The following is a 17,201-nucleotide window of genomic DNA, read 5'->3' on the forward strand; positions in this document are numbered from 1 at the left end:
AGTCTCTGTCATTTTGGGTGCCCAGGGTCAAAGAGACATATACAGTGCAAGGTTTTGCAACCGTCCACTCACACTGAAGGACAGGGAGGAGAAAGAACCACTTGAGCTCCATTAACTCACACTGACAAGAGGATCACAGAGATCTGGTAGAGGCCAAACATTGGCTGAGTGCTGATCTCTCTGCTTGGTCTCTTTGCTCATGGTGGCAGTGTGCACGGTCACCTTTAGCTCATTGGCCTGGTTTGGGGCATCAGTGACAGTGACAGTGACATGCTCATCTGATCTCCTCAAGGAATGGCTTTAATAAGGGGTGGCGGTTAGGGAGGGGTGGGGAGACCAACATGAATGACATGGCCCAGTGACATGCCCCAGTCCTAGTCAACACACCCCCTCAGGCCCTTAGATCAGGGCAGGCGCCCCAGTCTGGTGCATGCTCCCTGGATGCTAACGTGGACAACCCTACAGAGAGTTGATTGACTGGCTCCTCTATTGACTGTCAACTGGGATATGTTGACATGTAGAAGAGATTTGTTGTATTATATAATCTGTCATCATCATCGTTTGGCCGCTGAACAGTCGACCAACTGTCAATATCAGCTATTATGACGAATGAAAAATGATTTTCTTGATCTTTTGAACAGCCCTTATTAAAGTGTACTGATCAGCCTTTAATTGCTTCTCACTCAAAACCAGTCAACAGGACTGATCAGATGGATAGAATAGATAGTGACTCCCTTGTTTCCTGGACAACGTTGTCACTCTTAAACATTGCTCCATAGATGTTAACATAGCAGGACTCTCCATGAAGCCTCAGGCTTCTTCTTATTACATTAATGGTAGCCTACACCATTAACTCAATCAGATCAGATCAAGCATCCTAAATCATATATTGAAAGCTTCTTCATAAAAGGAAGAGGGGGTAGACAGAAGAAATCTATTTGGCCCAAGGCCAAATATATTGTCTCTCCTTTGAATAATGAACACCATTCTTGTTATGAATGCCTTTCACTTAAGATCCCTGCTCATAGGAGCGGTGGACAAAGTGTCTCTCCACTGCAGCAGGGACTGCATCATTACTACCCTCCCTTAGGCCTGGCTACGGCTACGGCTTGTACTGATTATAATGACCATTATTAGAGATGGCTGGGCTATAAGGAAAGAAGAGAGGGAGCGGTCGCCCTTAACAAAGTGTAGGAATGCATCCCAAATGGCACTCTATTCCCTATATAGTGCATGACCTTGGTCAAAATAAGTGCTCTATGTAGGGAATAGGGTGCCATTTGGGACACTCTCGAAGTGTAGCTGGTGCTCGCTGCGATCCACTCACTTTGGAACTGCTGGTCACAAACTTGTGGGACCGCACTAAAGGACAAGAAGGCATCAAAGTTAATGGTTAATGCGACGCCTGTCGCCTCCTCTGCTGCCTCCTGTCACCTTCTGAAGAGCACAGGGGATTATTCTTGTAATTGAGCCTTTATCTTATGATAAATATTACCGTTAGTTCAACACCTTTCGTGTGTCTGATCTAACATCTTCCTGGATGTGACTAATGGGCATTGAAGTGGCATGAGTAGGTTCTTTCTCTCACTGCTGTTACGTTAGGCCTACTTTACAGTATTTACCATTTAATAAAAGGTAGGCCTTTATGAATTTTAAATCAAATGTGGTACCCTGTAAAACAAATGCTATTGACTTAACATAATTGATCACGATCATAAATAGAAGTGTTTTATATGTCTGTGTATTTGTATTTTTCATGGATGTATTCTGACTAAATTATACTGATGATTAATGTTTTATAAACTATTATCTGCATCACCCATGAGCTGCAGCCTCACTTCTGATAACTGGCTCAGTTTACATGCTTCAGCTTTGATAAAGGCACAGAGAGGGAACAGACCACACTACTAAAGGGTTGGCCTGGTCATAACAGGCCTGTCGTTGTCCTCCCGGTGTGTGTTGGTTCCCTTTCCGTTCCACTACCCTCATGACTGTATAATGAATTATGCCGATGTTGAATTAGCATGTAGCTGTCGCTTCAGCTCTGCTGCCTCGTGACAGGTCCACCATAACACCCACTCCTCGCTGGCGTCGGGAGAGAGGGGGGGCTGCTGGGATTTATTAACTGTTAAAGCCACAATGAAGTGTGCCCACTGAATCACCAATGCAAACACATAGGGCACAATGTTGTCACTGTAAATGAATCTAGACAGGCTCACCACACCACAGGCCGACCACACCACAGGCCCACCACACCATAGGCCGACTACACCACAGCCCCCCCCCCCCCCCACACCACAGGCCGACCACACCACAGGCCCACCACACCACAGGCCGACCACACCACAGGCCAACCACACCACAGGCCCACCACACCACAGGCCGACCACACCACAGGCCCACCACACCACAGGCTCACTACACCAAAGGCCCACCACACCACAGGCCCCCAACCACAGGCCCACCACACCACAGGCCCCCAACCACAGGCCCACCACACCACAGGCCCACCACACCACAGGCCCCCAATCACAGGCCCACCACACCACAGGCTCACTACACCACAGGCTCACTACACCAAAGGCCCACCACACCACAGGCCCCCAACCACAGGCCCACCACACCACAGGCTCACTACACCACAAAGGCTTAATTATGCAAAAGACCACCATGTTGTTGTTGTTGTTTTTTTATATATACTTAATGAAACAGTGATATTTTTATGAGTTGTCTTCAGGAGGGGGAGCGATATTAGGAAACATACACATTATGCCTGTCAATAAAACCTTTTTTTTTTATCTGATCCTACATATGCTTTTTTTTAAATTATGCTGACCTTTTAAATATATTTTATATTTTTTTGATCTTATCTCTTTTAAACAATTAATATTATCAGATGGAAAAAATATTTACTCAAAATAATTTGCATATGCAGTACAGTATCACTAATGTGTAGAAATGAATTGTATTTACTCTAGTGAACATGACCTGCTTCTTAACACATCCTCACCCTGTTCTCATAATGCTATCCTCAGCTCTATGTATGCTAACTGTAATGTGCCCTAATCATTATTCAGTGTGAGTGGCAGAGCAGAGAATAGTCAGTGTTAAGGCCAAACCAGATGAGTATACATACTGTATATGGGGGTGTGGGTGTGTCCAGTGCATGGTGACTAGTACGGGGCGTATCTGGACCAGCCAGCCGACGGTCACCTGACTGGTGTTGGGTGTCAGTTCTGGCCGGCTCCCCATGCTGCCGACCCTGACGTAACATGCATATCATGTTACAGTATCTTTATGTAAAATGGAGAAGCTCCAAAGGTGTCTGTCAGTTTGTCTGCCAGCTCATGCAGATTGAGACCGCCACATAGCGACTCATCACCTCTGTTAACAGAGGCACCGTGGTCCAGGGGGGGCCCTCTGTCACTCACACACACCCTCAGCTTGACCATGCATCACTCTAACAGTGACTGAACAACCCAACATCATTAATTTAACATCAACGTTTCCCATATCATCAGACTGCCATGGCAGGCTTCCACGTCAACCTTCCCTGTTAACATGTCGGATAAATCTAGAATGGGATTACATATGGTAATAGCTTTTGACAGCCCCGCTCGCTGTCATTGGTGTTGGTTTGCCTCCCTCCCCTAATCCGTTGGATACGAAATCTGGACCGTGGATGGCGGTTGATACAGGGTGTATTGTGCTGTAACTACCAGGGCCTGGTATTGTTATGCCATTTAAAAAGAGCTGAATCAGTTGGAAAAGGACTGTAGGCAAGCAGCCAGGCAGGCAAGCAGCCAGGCAGGCAAGCAAGCAGGCAGACAGACAGGCAGGCAGGCACTGTCCTGGAACATAGCTAGCTAGAGCTTAATCCCCCTTCCAGAATGCTTTGATAAACTCTGACAGACAAAGCTAGTATATTTTTGGAGGATATAAGTTATATCCTCTAATATTCATATGTATTATATTCCCCCTATTTTGATATCTATTAACTGTTGTAACTGTGATAAAACATGTGAAGGATATTTATTTTGTCAATTACACATATAGTGGCCTATAGTCAAGAGTCAAGTGAATATTTCTCTTACTGTACTAGCTGCCTGGTTATACCCTGCCTCATATAGCCTCACACAGCTGATCCTCTCCTCTTCTCCTCTCCTCTCTGACACGCTTCAGTCTCTCAGAAATAGGAGTGAGATGTGTTCCTTGTCCTTGTTCAATTAAGGCTGGCCCCAAACTCAGGGTTAAGCTGAAATGATCTACCCCTCCATTCTAGCACTTCAATTTATATTTCAACATCCAACGATGGTGTCATCACAGAAAGCCACTAGCCAGTCTGCACCTGGGTCATTTATTCATGGAAAATACAGGGACATGGAGAAAGTGTTACACATCCTACAGTTCAAAACAAGGATGAGAGAGAGAGACAGACAGAAATTGGGCCGATACCCGCTATTTATCAAAATACAGAAAAGAGACGTTAAATTCTACAACCACCTAAAAGGAAGCGATTCCCAAACCTTCCATAACAAAGCCATCACCTACAGAGAAATTAACCTGGAGAAGAGCCCCCTAAGCAAGTTGGTCCTGGGGCTCTGTTCACAAACACAAACACACCCCACAGAGCCCCAGGGCAGCAACACAATTAGACCCAATTGAGTAAGGCCGCCGTAGGCAGACCTGGCTCTCAAGAGAAGACAGGCCATATGCACACTGCCCGCAAAATGAGGTGGAAACTGAGCTGTACTTCCTAACCTCCTGCCCAATGTATGACCATATTAGAGACACATATTTCCCTCAGATTACACAGATCCACAAAGAATTCGAAAACAAACCCGATTTTGATAAACTCCCATATCTACTGGGTGAAATCCCACAGTGTGCCATCACAGCAGCAAGATGTTTGACCTGTTGCCACAAGAAAAGTTCAACCAGTGAAGCACAAACACCATTGTAAATACAACCCATATTTATGCTTATTTATTTTCCCTTGTGTACCCTTAACCATTTGTACATCGTTACAACACTGTATATATACATAATATGACATTTGTAATTTAAGCCAAGTGTCCTGAGGTTTTTTATTTTATTTTATCAATTTGATTTGTAAAGGGCCAGATGCTCAGAGGGGTTGAATAAATGTCATCGTCTCCCATCTGTTTAGTTTTAGTTCAGTTTAATTTATTTTCAACGGGTGACATTTGCAGTGACGACAAAACCGACCGATGGTTGTCGTCATTCTGGCCTTCCTGGCTTGATCCATTGATCCTCCACTGCGAACAGAATGCATCCATTCACGCTGATGCCTGCCTGCTCACTGTCTATATAGGAAAACACAGAGACTATCTGTCAAGAGGGAATTGATTAGACCTAAACACTGTAGACCTAACACTGTAGACCTAAACAGTGCAGACCTAAACACTGTAGACCTAAACACTGTAGACCTGACACTGTAGACCTAAACAGTGCAGACCTAAACACTGTAGACCTGACACTGTAGACCTAAACACTGTAGACCTAAACACTGTAGACCTAACACTGTAGACCTAAACAGTGCAGACCTAAACACTGTAGACCTAAACACTGTAGACCTAAACACTGTAGACCTAAACACTGTTGACCTAAACACTGTAGATCTAAACAGTGCAGACCTAAACACTGTAGACCTAAACACTGTAGACCTAAACACTGTAGATCTAAACATTGTAGACCTAAACACTGTAGACCTAAACAGTGCAGACCTAAACACTGTAGACCTAAACACTGTAGACCTAAACACTGTAGATCTAAACAGTGCAGACCTAAACACTGTAGACCTGACACTGTAGACCTAAACACTGTAGACCTAAACACTGTAGACCTAAACACTGTAGACCTGACACTGTAGACCTAAACAGTGCAGACCTAAACACTGTAGACCTGACACTGTAGACCTAAACACTGTAGACCTAAACACTGTAGACCTAAACACTGTAGACCTAAACACTGTAGACCTGACACTGTAGACCTAAACAGTGCAGACCTAAACACTGTAGACCTGACACTGTAGACCTAAACACTGTAGACCTAAACACTGTAGACCTAAAACACTGTAGACCTAAACACTGTAGACCTAAACACTGTAGACCTAAACACTGTAGACCTAAACACTGTAGACCTAAACACTGTAGACCTGAACACTGTAGACCTAAACACTGTAGACCTAAACAATGTAGACCTAAACATTGTAGACCTAAACATTGTAGACCTAAACATTGTAGACCTAAACACTGTAGACCTAAACACTGTAGACCTAAACATTGTAGACCTAAACACTGTAGACCTAAACACTGTAGACCTAAACACTGTAGACCTGAACACTGTAGACCTGAACATTGTAGACCTGAACATTGTAGACCTGAACACTGTAGACCTGAACACTGTAGACCTGAACACTGCTCTCTGACTGTTTTCACTGACACTTTTCCTTTATCTCTCCAAAAATAGATAGAGAGATAGATAGACTGACCCAAACTTAAGGAAAGCTTTGACCATGTACAGACTCAGTGAGCATAGCCTTGCTATTGAGAAAGGCCGCCGTAGGCAGACATGGCTCTCAAGAGAATACAGGCTATGTGCACACTGCCCACAAAATGAGGTGGAAACTGAGCTGCACTTCCTAACCTCCTGTCCAATGTATGACCATATTAGAGACACATATTTCCCTCAGATTACACAGATCCACAAAGAATTTGAAAACAAACCCAATTTTGATAAAGTCCCATATCTACTGGGTGAAATACCACAGTGTGCCATCACAACAGCAATATTTGTGACCTGTTGCCACAAGAAAAGGGCAACCAGTGAAGAACAAACACCATTGTAAATACAACCCATATTTATGCTTATTTATTTTCCCTTGTGTACCCTTAACCATTTGTACATCGTTGCAACACTGTATATATACGTAATATGACATTTGTAATGTCTTATTTGCATTGAAACTTCTGTATGTGTGATGTTTACTGTTAATTTGTATTGTTTATTTCACTTTTGTATATTATCTACCTCACTTGCTTTGGCAATGTTAAGACATGTTTCCCATGCCAATAAAGCCCCTTGAATTGAATTGAGAGAGACAGAGAGACAGAGAGACAGAGAGAGAGAGAGAGAGAGAGAGAGAGAGAGAGAGAGAGAGAGAGAGAGAGAGAGAGAGAGAGAGAGAGAGAGAGATCTGGTTGCCCTCTAGGTTACAGAGAGCTGGTAGTCCCATCCACCAAATTACCAGGTGTGAAACAAGGAAGGGACTCGAGCAGACCTACAGTTGAGGTCAGACGTTTACATACACCTTAGCCAAATACATTTAAACTCAGTTTTTCACAATTCCTGACATTTAATCATAGTAAAAATTCCCTGTCTTAGGTCAGTTAGGATCAATACTTTATTTTAAAATGTGAAATGTCAGAATAATAGTAGAGAGAATGATTTATTTCAGCTTTTATTTATTTCATCACATTCCCAGTGGGCCAGAAGTTTACATACACTCAATTAGTATTTGGTAGCATTGCCTTTAAATTGATTAACTTGGGACAAATGTTTCGGGGAGCCTTCCACAAGCTTCCCACAATAAGTTGGGGGAATTTTGGCCCATTCCTCCTGACAGAGCTGGTGTAACTGAGTAAGGTTTGTAGGCCTCCTTGCTCGCACACGCTTTTTCAGCTCTGCCCACAAAATGTCTATAGGATTGAGGTCAGTGCTTTGGGATGGCCACTCCAATACCTTGACTTTGCTGTCCTTAAGCCATTTTGCCACAACTTTGGAAGAATGCTTGGGGTCATTGTCCATATGGAAAACCCATTTGCGACCAAGCTTTAACTGATGCCTTGAGATGTTGCTTCAATATATCCACATAATTTTCCTCCCTCATGATACCATCTATGTTGTGAAGTGAATTGAATGGACATTGAGAAAGAGTGCGATAGATAGATAGATAGATAGATAGATAGATAGATAGATAGATAGATAGATAGATAGACAGACAGACAGACAGACAGACAGACAGACAGACAGACAGACAGACAGACAGACAGACAGACAGACAGACAGACAGACAGACAGACAGACAGAAGACAGACAGACAGACAGACAGACAGACAGACAGACAGACAGACAGACAGACAGACAGACAGACAGACGCAGAGCAGGTCTGAAGCAGAGCAGAACAGACCCATGGCTTGGAAACATTAGGGTGAATCAATTAGCCTGCCATTAGCCAATAAAGTGGCTCTCATTGACTCGTGTAATTATAACCCACAGCAAAGACGGTTTTACAGAAGCATGTTGTTCCCCCTCCCTTCTTTCTTTTCTTTATTCATTTTATTTGTTTAAGATAATCTATTCCCTGGTTTTAATTATGTGTTTTAGGTTCAGGGCGGAATAAATAAATCACAATTTGCCTCCATCAGGGCAGCATCCTCTTCAGACCAGACAGATGCAGCCAGACACAAGGCATGTCCCAGCTCCCTGGTTCTGCCTACTGCTCCTATGGGCTTCCTGTCTATGGAAACCAAATACCCAAATAACTCCAATATTGTAAATTATATTACACATACCTAAATATATTCCAATATCCTTTGAGGCAGACACACACTGCAGCAGGTCCTTTGGTTCTGTCTATCATACTGCCTGATAATGCTCCTCTGGGGATCCTGGCTGTGTTAACCAAATGGCAAAATAACTCCAAGGTGAAACCAGGAGACAGATATTAAGCGGGAATTAAGGGGTGGAACAGTGACAGTTTCTTGTAGCTATTGTATCGCTCAAAAAACATATGTCTTTGTAGCTAAAGGAATGTTCAGATTATGCTAACTAAATTTCACATTTTGTATTTATTCATACAAAAATATTATTATTCATGTCTCCCTAGCTTATAACCTTCCACAAATAAATACTTTCTACTACAGTATCAACTGCATCTTACATTTTTCTGGTGCGTTTTGTTGCTGACCGTTTTTCTTAGTTCACTCTATAAATGTGAATCAAGTATTTCCCTCTTTTTTTCTACAAGCAAAATCTTAGAAGCTCTGACCTGCAGTGAAACGGTTGCTATCTTACAAGACTGATGGGGGAGGTACTTCAGGCCAAGTAAAATAAACACTGTGAATGTTAAGCTCGAGACTTGGCAGATGAGAATCGAAACATTGCGTGAACGCAGGAGGGAATTCTTGGTGTATGTCCCAAATGGCCCCCTATTCCCTATATAGTACACTACTTGTTCTGGTCAAAAGTAGTGCAGTATAAAGTGAATAGGGTTCCATTTGGGACACGCTCTTTATGTTCCATTTTCAGTTGACAGTCTAGACATTTTATGACTTTGGGAAGAAATCAGTGAGCCTTAGTTTTCAGCTGCAAACATCTGAGAAGTGGCAAGGAAAAGAGGATCCTCCCTAGCTTTTGTGTGCTCTTTGAGTCCCAAAATGCTGTTAAATGTGTGATTTAGTGTGAACTCTTTATCTCTGTCCTTTAACCAAGGGACAGGAAAGATCATGTGAACTTGCAGTAAACAAAATACTTGGTTTAGTCATCCGGGTTTACTCACATTCCAAAATGTACTTTACCTTGCACATAGTAAGTAGTAACGTATCTATCTGTTCTCTAAATCTTTCCCACTATTCCACAAATGTATTCCTGTGGTATGATCCTATGAACAATTATAGGTGATGATATGGTACTACACATTTTTAGACCGGGTTATACTATTTTACAGTGTTTCAACCCTGTTTCACACTCACTTTACCGATTCAGTATTTATGAGGTGGTGGTAACCACAGGAAATGTGTTGCTCTAGTACACTCCTCAGTGTTACTGTAGTAGGGGAGAAGTACTTATGGTAGGGGAGCAGGACCTGTGGTAGGGGAGCAGGTCCTGTGGTAGGGGAGCAGGTCCTGTGGTAGGGGAGCAGGACCTGTGGTAGGGGAGCAGGTCCTGTGGTAGGGGAGCAGGGCCTGTGGTAGGGGAGAAGTACTTATGGTAGGGGAGCAGGACCTGTGGTAGGGGAGCAGGTCCTGTGGTAGGGGAGCAGGTCCTGTGGTAGGGGAGCAGGTCCTGTGGTAGGGGAGCAGGTCCTGTGGTAGGGGAGCATGTCTTATGGTAGAGGGGCAGGACCTGTGGTAGGGGAGCATGTCTTATGGTAGAGGGGCAGGACCTGTGGTAGGGAGGCAGGTCTTATGGTAGAGGGGCAGGACCTGTGGTAGGGGAGCAGGACCTGTGGTAGGGGAGCTGGACCTGTGGTAGGGGAGCATGTCTTATGGTTGAGGGGCAGGACCTGTGGTAGGGGAGCAGGTCTTATGGTAGAGGGGCAGTTCCTGTGGTAGGGGAGCAGGTCCTGTGGTAGGGGAGCATGTCTTATGGTTGAGGGGCAGGACCTGTGGTAGGGGAGCAGGTCTTATGGTAGAGGGGCAGGTCCTGTGGTAGGGGAGCAGGACCTGTGGTAGGAGCGCAGGACCTGTAGTAGGGGAGTAAGACCTGTGGTAGGGGAGTTGGACCTGTGGTAGGGGAGTATGACCTGTGGTAGGGGAGCAGGTCTTGTTGTAGGGGAGTAGGACCTGTGGTAGGGGAGCATGTCTTGTGGTAGGGGAGCAGGTAATGTGGTAGGGGAGCAGGTCCTGTGGTAGGGGAGCAGGTACTGTGGTATGGGAGCAGGTCTTGTGGTAGGGGAGCAGGTACTGTGGTAGGGGAGCAGGTAATGTGGTAGGGGAGCAGGTACTGTGGTAGGGGAGCAGGTACTGTGGTAGGGGAGCAGGTAATGTGGTAGGGGAGCAGGTACTGTGGTAGGGGAGCAGGTACTGTGGTAGGGGAGCAGGTCTTGTGGTAGGGGAACAGGGCTTCTACATACAGTGAGGGAAAAAAGTATTTGATCCCCGGCTGATTTTGTACGTTTGCACAATGACAAAGAAATGATCCGTTTAGAATTTTAATGGTAGGTTTATTTGAACAGTGAGAGACAGAATAACAACAACAAAATCCAGATAAATGCATGTAAAAAATGTTACAAATTGATTTGCATTTTAATGAGGGAAATAAGTATTTGACTCCCTCTCAATCAGAAAGATTTCTGGCTCCCAGGTGTCTTTTATACAGGTAACGAGCTGAGATTAGGTGCACACTCTTAAAGGGAGTGCTCCTAATCTCAGTTTGTTACCTGTATTAAAGACACCTGTCCACAGAAGCAATCAATCAATCAGTTTCCAAACTCTCCACCATGGCCAAGACCAAAGCGCTCTCCAAGGATGTCAGGGACAATATTGTAGACCTGCACAAGGCTGGAATGGGCTACAAGACCATCGCCAAGCAGCTTGGTGAGAAGGTGACAACAGTTGGTGCGATCATTCGCAAATGGAAGAAACACATAAGAACTGTCAATCTCCCTCGGCCTGGGGCTCCATGCAAGATTTCACCTCGTGGAGTTGCAATGATCATGAGAACGGTGAGGAATCAGCCCAGAACTACACGGGAGGATATTGTCAATGATCTCAAGGCAGCTGGGACCATAGTCACCAAGAAAATAATTGGTAACACACTACACCGTGAAGGACTGAAATCCTGCAGCGCCCGCAAGGTCCCCCTGCTCAAGAAAGCACATATACATGCCCGTCTGAAGTTTGCCAATGAACATCTGAATGATTCAGAGCATAACTGGGTGAATGTGTTGTGGTCAGATGAGACCAAAATGGAGCTCTTTGGCATCAACTCAACTCACCGTGTTTGGAGGAGGAGGAATGCTGCCTATGACCCCAATAACACCATCCCCAACGTCAAACATGGAGGTGGAAACATTATGCTTTGGCTGTGTTTTTCTGCTAAGGGGACAGGACAACTTCGCCACATCAAAGGAACGATGGACGGGGCCATGTACCGTCGAATCTTGGTTGAGAACCTCTTTCCCTCAGCGAGGGCATTGAAAATGGGTCGTGGATGGGTATTGCAGCATGACAATGACCCAAAACACACGGCCAAGGCAACAAAGGAGTGGCTCAAGAAGAAACACATTAAGGTCCTGGAGTGGCCTAGCCAGTCTCCAGACCTTAATCCCATAGAAAATCTGTGGAGGGAGCTGAAGGTTCGAGTTGCCAAACGTCAGCCTCGAAACCTTAATGACTTGGAGAAGATCTGCAAAGAGGAGTGGGACAAAATCCCTCCTGAGATGTGTGCAAACCTGGTAGCCAACTACAAGAAACGTCTGACCTCTGTGATTGCCAATAAGGGTTTTGCCACCAAGTTGTAAATCATGTTTTGCAGAGGGGTCAAATACTTATTTCCCTCATTAAAATGCAAATCAATTTATAACATTTTTGACATCCATTTTTCTGGATTTTTGTTTTGTTTTTCTGTCTCTCACTGTTCAAATAAACCTACCATTACAATTATAGACTGATCATTTCGTTGTCAGTGGGCAAACGTACAAAATCAGCAGTTGATTCAATACTTTTTTCCCTCACTGTATATATAAACTAGTATGGACATGCCTACTAAAGTTCTGGATCACATCATTTGGGTTTAGAAATGCACCAGACAGGGTCTGAAATGGTACGCTATTCCCTGTATAGTGCACTCCTTTTGACGAGGGCAATATGGTGCCATTCCAGATGCACACAACCAGGGGTTTCCCATTCCAGATGCACACAACCAGGGGTTTCCCATTCCAGATTCACACAACAAGGGGTTTCCCATTCCAGATTCACACAACCAGGGGTTTCCCATTCCAGATGCACACAACCAGGGGTTTCCCATTCCAGATTCACACAACAAGGGGTTTCCCATTCCAGATGCACACAACCAGGGGTTTCCCATTCCAGATGCACACAACCAGGGGTTTCCCATTCCAGATGCACACAACCAGGGGTTTCCCATTCCAGATTCACACAACCAGGGGTTTCCCATTCCAGATGCACACAACCAGGGGTTTCCCATTCCAGATGCACACAACCAGGGGTTTCCCATTCCAGATGCACACAACCAGGGGTTTCCCATTCCAGATGCACACAACCAGGGGTTTCCCATTCCAGATTCACACAACCAGGGGTTTCCCATTCCAGATGCACACAACCAGGGGTTTCCCATTCCAGATGCACACAACCAGGGGTTTCCCATTCCAGATGCACACAACCAGGGGTTTCCCATTCCAGATTCACACAACAAGGGGTTTCCCATTCCAGATTCACACAACCAGGGTTTTCCCATTCCAGATGCACACAACCAGGGGTTTCCCATTCCAGATTCACACAACAAGGGGTTTCCCATTCCAGATGCACACAACCAGGGGTTTCCCATTCCAGATGCACACAACCAGAGGTTTCCCATTCCAGATGCACACAACCAGGGGTTTCCCATTCCAGATTCACACAACAAGGGGTTTCCCATTCCAGATTCACACAACCAGGGGTTTCCCATTCCAGATGCACACAACCAGGGGTTTCCCATTCCAGATTCACACAACAAGGGGTTTCCCATTCCAGATGCACACAACCAGGGGTTTCCCATTCCAGATGCACACAACCAGGGGTTTCCCATTCCAGATTCACACAACCAGGGGTTTCCCATTCCAGATGCACACAACCAGGGGTTTCCCATTCCAGATGCACACAACCAGGGGTTTCCCATTCCAGATGCACACAACCAGGGGTTTCCCATTCCAGATTCACACAACCAGGGGTTTCCCATTCCAGATGCACACAACCAGGGGTTTCCCATTCCAGATTCACACAACCAGGGGTTTCCCATTCCAGATGCACACAACCAGGGGTTTCCCATTCCAGATGCACACAACCAGGGGTTTCCCATTCCAGATTCACACAACCAGGGGTTTCCCATTCCAGATTCACACAACCAGGGGTTTCCCATTCCAGATTCACACAACCAGGGGTTTCCCATTCCAGATGCACACAACCAGGGCGTTTCCCATTCCAGATTCACACAACCAGGGGTTTCCCATTCCAGATTCACACAACCAGGGGTTTCCCATTCCAGATTCACACAACCAGGGGTTTCCCATTCCAGATTCACACAACCAGGGGTTTCCCATTCCAGATTCACACAACCAGGGGTTTCCCATTCCAGATTCACACAACCAGGGGTTTCCCATTCCAGATGCACACAACCAGGGGTTTCCCATTCCAGATTCACACAACCAGGGGTTTCCCATTCCAGATGCACACAACCAGGGGTTTCCCATTCCAGATTCACACAACCAGGGGTTTCCCATTCCAGATTCCCCTCCCCCCAGTCCCTAGACCAGCGCTTCCCAATGCTCCCCCCATATACTCAATCTACTAGGCAACGCGACTCAATCTACCTCCCGCTGGGCCCACGGCCTGAACCCCTGACCTCTTCTTCTCTCTCCCACTCATCAACTATCACAGCGTTTGCATTTCCAGTCTAGTTAAAGGGAGTCGGTGGAGGGGGGGGGGTGTATGGGACAACGGTGGGGGTACCCTCCCTCTGGCTGTACAGCCGGCCTCTTTCTCATCCCGCTGACACCCCACACAGCCCAGCCAGTCAGCTAGCCAGCCCATCCCAGGGCTGGGCAGCGGTCTAGTCTGGAGTTAATGCACCAGGCTACTCTCATTGTCTCTGGATTAATGAAGTGTTCCCTGCCTGTCCCCTTTCATTCAGAGACAATGAGACATGTAAGGAGTGTTACATTTTAAAGGGCAATCGACACACATTGGCCTTAAAGTCAGTAAGTCATATACACACACTGCATAAGTGGCTGTAGCCTTGGAAGTAATGACATTGTGTTTGCTGCTTTTGATGCACTTGTCTTCCCTGTTAACCATTTGAATTCATGGACAGTGAGAGTAGGTGTTTGTAATTGGAATGGATAGACTCATGGCTCTTGAATAGTAGGAGGACGTAGCATCTGTGTCATTTGTGAACATGGAAGGTTGGTCATGTCTACCCTAAAGAACAGCAAGGGAGACCTCTAGAGGAAGGAAAGGGAACAGCATGAATATACCTTGGCTCTGCTACTTCACACACACTGCCAAGTCCAGTGCTCTGTTTCTGACCTCACACTGTCCACTATCGCTCAATGACAGGCTTCAGCTGTTGCCCAGATCCTTACACAACATCACTGTTACGGTATTGTAAGAATAGTAACCTACCACCACTGTAAGATCATCAATTAGTGTGTGTTTGCAACGTTACATTTACAGACTGATCTTGAAATCAAGTACAAAACCACCATTACCCACAGTTCATTGTGTCCCAATACTGACACATGGTGTCTACGATACCAATGATGTCACCGACACAGAGTGTGTGTCCCACATGGCACCCTATTCCACAGGCGGCTGGTGGTACCTTAATTGGAGGGACGGTCTCGTAGTGATGGGTGGAACAGAATACATTAAATGTTATCAAACACATCAAACATGTGGTTTCCATTTGTTTGATACCATTCCATTCACCATTAGTATGAGCCGTCTTCCCCTCAGCAGCCTCCGGTGCCCTAGAACCTTATGGGTCCTAACCAAAAGTAGTGCACTATAAAATGAATGGGGTGCCATTTGGGATGCTATCTGAGTCCTCAGAGAAGATGCCTCATTCATTCTCAGAGGATAACCCCCAATTATAGTATTGGTTTATTTATTCCTCCAATATCACAAATAGTTTTATTACATACTTTATTGAATATCAAACAGTGTTGGCCTCTGCTCTGGTATTTATTATTGAAGTTGCATTTTAAGTTAATGAAATGATATAAATTGAGTTTTATTATTTGCAGTCTTGCCAGAGTCTTTAGCTATGTAGCCTTTGTTCTGGCAGAGAGATGAGCCATAAAGAGGCAGGTGATTTATCAACTGGATGAACAGCGTCCAGACAGCGAGGTCCTACTGCCAGCTACACTTCAGCTACACTACGTACCTCTACTGCAAGCTACACTACACACTGTACTTCAGTAGTCTCAGTCTGAGCCTGCTCTTTACTCGTTGCCACACATTACTGCTGGCTTTTACAGTCCACATGGATGCACCACCAGGTGTTACTGTGGTGAAAAGAAAACAATTCTGCTGCACCGTTGCTCTTCAGGCCAGAGGAGGAGGATGTGTTAGGCGTGGTGTGTGTTAGGCGTGTTAGGCGTGGTGTGTGTTAGGCGTGTTAGGCATGGTGTGTGTTAGGCGTGTTAGGCATGATGTGTGTGTGTGACAGGTGTGGAATCAGGCAGGGCATGGAGCGCTACAGCCGACAGCTTGTTACGGTGTTACGCTGCTGTGATTGGTGACCTGCATGACTGACCTCTAACCTCTGACCCCTTCCTGTCGTTTGTAGTGCTGAGTATCCGTGGCGCCCAGGAGGAGGAGCCTCCAGATGCCCAGCTCATGCGATTGGACAACATGTTGTTGGCGGAGGGCGTGTCTGGACCGGAGAAGGGGGTGGTTCTGCAGCGGCTGCAGCTGCAGCTGCAGCCTCAGGGGGCGGGGCAGGAGCGGATAACTCAGCGGAACACTCAGACTACAGAGCCAAGCTCTCTCAGATCAGACAGATCTACCACACAGAGCTGGAGAAATACGAGCAGGTGAGAGTGGACAGGATACACTCACCCCTCAGAGAACTACTGTCTTTGGTGCCTTTTACCATAATCACATACTCTAACCCTGTAACCCGAACACACCAGCTCCTCCATCATCATTCCCATCACATAACCTATGACTACCTACCATTCACATTACTACTTCAGGCTAATGATCCTTTTAAACCCATCCAAGCCCTGCTAACCCCACTGTAACAGGGTTGTACCCACTGACTCGTGTCCATTCATGTTGATGACACCTCACCAGTCAGAAACAATATAAAGCAACTTCATTTCTGATATTTACATAACAAATTAGGAGAATTTCTACATTTATGGCATCCATCTAAAGATATATTTGACAGATTTTCTCTCATCCCCATTGAATCCCCATGTGATGTGCAGTTTCCTTCTCTTCTCCTCCATGTCATTATGTACCATGCCAATAAATCAGAGTGGATTTTACTGCATAGTGTTATTTCTACTTTCCAAACCAACATGCACACAGTCAAACATGAAGGCTGGCTGGAATGAATGCATGCCCTGTTAGATGAAATGCAGATGTATTTTCCATATAGCCCTAGACACTGCTTACATTTTCATTCATATAAAAAAGCAAAGCCAGAGTGTTGTGATGTTAGTCTAG

At 45.5% G+C, this 17,201-nt stretch overlaps 1 pseudogene; it reads left to right on the top strand.

The window, feature by feature from the left end:
- The window catches only part of LOC115108583 (pre-B-cell leukemia transcription factor 1-like), a 102,373-nt pseudogene that overhangs the window by 66,697 nt on the left and 18,475 nt on the right, over positions 1 to 17,201 (top strand).

The sequence above is a fragment of the Oncorhynchus nerka genome, linkage group LG24 (genome assembly GCF_034236695.1).
Source record: "Oncorhynchus nerka isolate Pitt River linkage group LG24, Oner_Uvic_2.0, whole genome shotgun sequence".
Lineage (NCBI taxonomy): Eukaryota > Metazoa > Chordata > Actinopteri > Salmoniformes > Salmonidae > Oncorhynchus > Oncorhynchus nerka.